Source organism: Nicotiana tomentosiformis, chromosome 3 (genome assembly GCF_000390325.3).
Source record: "Nicotiana tomentosiformis chromosome 3, ASM39032v3, whole genome shotgun sequence".
Taxonomy (NCBI): domain Eukaryota; kingdom Viridiplantae; phylum Streptophyta; class Magnoliopsida; order Solanales; family Solanaceae; genus Nicotiana; species Nicotiana tomentosiformis.
The window spans coordinates 46,298,439-46,302,275 of NC_090814.1; the positions used below are offsets into that span (position 1 = coordinate 46,298,439).

A 3,837-nucleotide genomic window follows, 5' to 3' on the forward strand; every position below is an offset into this window, starting at 1 on the left:
AAAGTTTAAGAACAATTACGAACTCAAGATAGAAAGAATTCGCTCACTCTCCAAAAACAACATTCATATGCCACAAAAACCGTACCATAGGCTTGCCCGCAGTGTACTACTCTACTAATTGAGCTCATTCAGTCAAGGATCAAGTAGGACTTTAAATGGTTGTAATGTAGGCTGCGAGATGGGTAGTATACATTTAGATATAAGAGTTACTACACCACCCTAAGCACTTTAATACATACATTTCATTGTTCAAAACCCCACACTTATGTCAAACCAAAACTCCCCCTCTACACCAATATACATTAACTCCCTACTTCTTTAAGCACAAATTTCATCAAGTTACCACTATCAAAGAATAGTTTTCACAACTATACACTTATTTATTTCCTTTCTTTTTCAATTCAAGTGGATCTTACTTTTTTAAAACAATGCACCTTTCTCCTCAGTTCAATAGTTCCACTCAAAAGTCAAATCAACCACCCCACATTTTAACTTTATCAAAGTTCATAACAAATTCAAGTGCTCACAAGAGGTACAAGGTTCAAATAGATGGTCGATTCAAACAGATGGTTAAGGCTTGTAATGTGGTTGCCAAAGAAACAAGATTACATGCTCAAAGGGGTTAACTACGATATATAACAATTAGGTGGGTGATAGCACATATCTGGCTCAACGAATAAATGTATATATCACTTCAAATGCAATGCACAGAATAACACAAGACCTCACACACACATGGCACATAACTCACTTAGGATTGGACTAACAAGACACTCTAGTCAAAGTAGTTAAGCAAAGTTAAGATCATATAATTTAAGGTACTTATGCAAGAGTCAAACACTGAGCCTAAGCATAATAAAGTACTCGCTATTATCAAGGCATATAAAGTCAGGAGATATCGTTTTCAATTCAAATTACAGCACAAGGCTTCCTACTACTCTACAAAACAAAAACTAACTACACCCGGTTCAAACAAAATCCTTGGAAAGAACTGCGGCCCAAAAAAAAACCAAGGGGGAATTAATACAGTACCTAACAAAAGAAAATCTTATTGTCTTTTTGTTTAGACTTGCATCCCTCAAGAAACCTGTTGATGATATCCATTGTTGGGAAAAATCGAAAATTTTCAAATTTTTATGGTTTTTTCAATTTTTTCTATCTCTAACTACTAAAACAAAAACAAAAACTAATATACATACATACAACATATCCCCCACCCCATACTTTAAGTTGTGGCATGTCCCCATGACACACAATTAAAAAGCATAAGGTAAAGGAAACTTTCCTGAACATCTAGTCGGGGTCTGAGTCGAAGTCGGGCTTCATTCCTCCCCTTCGAACTAATGCGCACATCCATGCAGACAACTTCTTCTCAGCCTTTTTGGGGTATACCCCACACTTATCTTTCTCACTTTGTGCAGCCTTCTCTTTTGAGCCCTTTACTTTCCACTCAACACTTGCAGCTGGTTTTTCTTTTTGTGCCCCCTTTGCTACATTTATCTCAAAAGTCATAGTCTCCTAACCCACTCTAAGCATGAGTTTTCTCTCGTGTATATCCAATATTGCTCTACCCATTGCAAAAATGATCTACCTAGGATGAGGGGAACCTCTTTGTTTCCTCCATATTCACCACTATAAAATCCATAGGAAATATGAACTTATCCACCTGATCTAACACATCCTCCACTATCCTCTCAGGTATTAAAGTCGTTTAGTCTGCCAGCTGCAAAGATATTGGTGCAGACCGTATCTCTCCGATCTCCTTCTCTAGTTTCCTGTAAAATGATAGAGGCATTAAGTTAATTGAGGCACCAGAATCACATAAAGATTTATCAAAATTGATAGTTCCTAATGAGCAAGGTATAGTAAAACTCCCTGGATCTCTACACTTTTGTGGTAGTTTGTTTTGTAATATCGCACTGCAATGATTTGTGAGCATGACCACTGAGGTCTCCTCTATCTTCTTCTTCTTTGTAAGGATAGCCTTCAAGAATTTGGCATAAGAAGGCATTTGTGAGAGCACTTTTGTGAATGGTACGTTCACATGAACCTATTTTGGCACATCCTAAACTCTCCCAAACTGCTTGTCCAGCTTTTCTCTATATAGCTTTTGAGGAAAAGGTAAAGCATGCATATGCTCGCTCTCATCATGTTCCTCCCTTCTCAATTTTTCTTCCTTCTTTGTTTTCTCCGCTTTCATCTGGACTTTCTTCTTTTTATCAACATCATTCTTCAGCTGCTCCCCACTTTATTTTTCAAGTTTCACATCATTTTGGATCGGGATGGGGACTTTCAGCACTTGCCTACTTCTCAGAGTTACAACATTCACTATTTCTTTGGGATTTCTTTTAGTATCAGCAGGGAGAGTTCCTGGAACCTTCTCAGATAATATTATTGAAATATGCCCAACCTGTCTCTCCAGGTTTTGAAAACCAGTGCCCAACTGCTTGATAACTGCTCCATGGTAGTCCAACCTCTCATCTGTCTTGATAATGAAGGCCTTCATTAGATCCCCTAGACCAGGCTGAATGGGCTGTTGAGGCTGAAATTGTTGCCTCTGCTGATATTGGTATGCTGGAGCTCCTTGTCCCTAGGTCTAGAGTTATTTTGTTGCCAAGCATCCACAGTACCTCCAGGTGAACTCCATGAAAAACCGGGGTGCCTCTAACCCATTGCATTGAAATTGTAGTTTCCCACAACATTTACTTCTTCAATTGAGGCTCATTTTGTATCGAGGCTAAGGTCAGCTTCCTTATTTATTTAGCCATAGCATCAAGTTGTACCTACACATATGTACTAGCATCAACCTGGTGAACAATAGTTGATCTTCTTCTTTCAGCACTCTCAGAGGGCCACTGATTTGCATATTCAAACAACTCATCAAGAATTATAACTATCTCCTCTGGAGTCTTCTTCATCAAAGGGCCTCCAACTGCATTGCTCAATATTCTACGCGAGGCCGCTGTTAATCCTTCCCCAAAATCCTAGAGTTGCATCTAGAGTTCAATTCTGCTATGTTGACACTTTATGACAATCTCCTTAAAGCTCTCTCATGCTTCAAAAATAGTTTTCGTATCGTTTTGGCAGAAGTTATGGATTTATCTTCTAAACTTGCCCGTTTTAGCTTAGGAGAAATATTTATCAAGGAATTTTTTGGTCATCTCCTCCCAAGTTCTAATTGATCCCGTGGGTAAGCTTCGAAGCCACTGTTTTGCATCATCTTTGAGTGTGAAGGGGAATGCCCTTAAGTACACTGCATCTCATGATACACCATTGCATTGAAAGGTGTTCATAATCTTCTCGAGTCCATTAGATGTGTATTTAGATCTTCGTTCATCTTCCCTCTGAAGACACAACAATTCTGAAGGGTTTGAAGCAACCCTTGCTTCAACTCGAAATTGTTTGCTGCAATTGGAGGTGGTCTAGCACTTAATAAACCTTGATTCTAGACTAGTCTAGCATAATCACTAAGTGGTCTCCCAGGCCCGGGAGCTATATTTCCAAACTAGTCTGCAGCCAAGGGTTGATTTTGAGCAATTCTACGACTCATTTGTTCATAGATGATATGTGCATCTCTAATAGCTGCTTCCTCAGCATCCCGTGTAGCTTTTTCCCATTGTTGGGCTGCCTCTCTTGCATCCAAATCTACATTATCCTCACTATTTCTAGCAATAAGTTCTTTGGTTGAGAATTGCCCAATCTTTTCAGTTGTCTCGGTGAGATTTCTTTCCTTCCTCGGCTATCGCAGTTATTTTTCTATCTCGGGCTCGTATGGTAGCACTTCCTTCGCAGAAGTTCGAGTCATGCACCAATCTTAACCTGTAATCTGCGCACAGT

At 39.2% G+C, this 3,837-nt stretch overlaps 1 non-coding gene across 1 annotated transcript; it reads left to right on the top strand.

Annotated features, from left to right (window-relative positions):
- Positions 1–3,006: 3,006 nt before the first annotated feature.
- Positions 3,007–3,113, top strand: LOC117277265 (small nucleolar RNA R71). The gene has a single exon (XR_004507546.1). It is a non-coding gene; the product is annotated as a small nucleolar RNA R71 (small nucleolar RNA).
- The last annotated feature ends 724 nt before the right edge of the window (positions 3,114–3,837 follow it).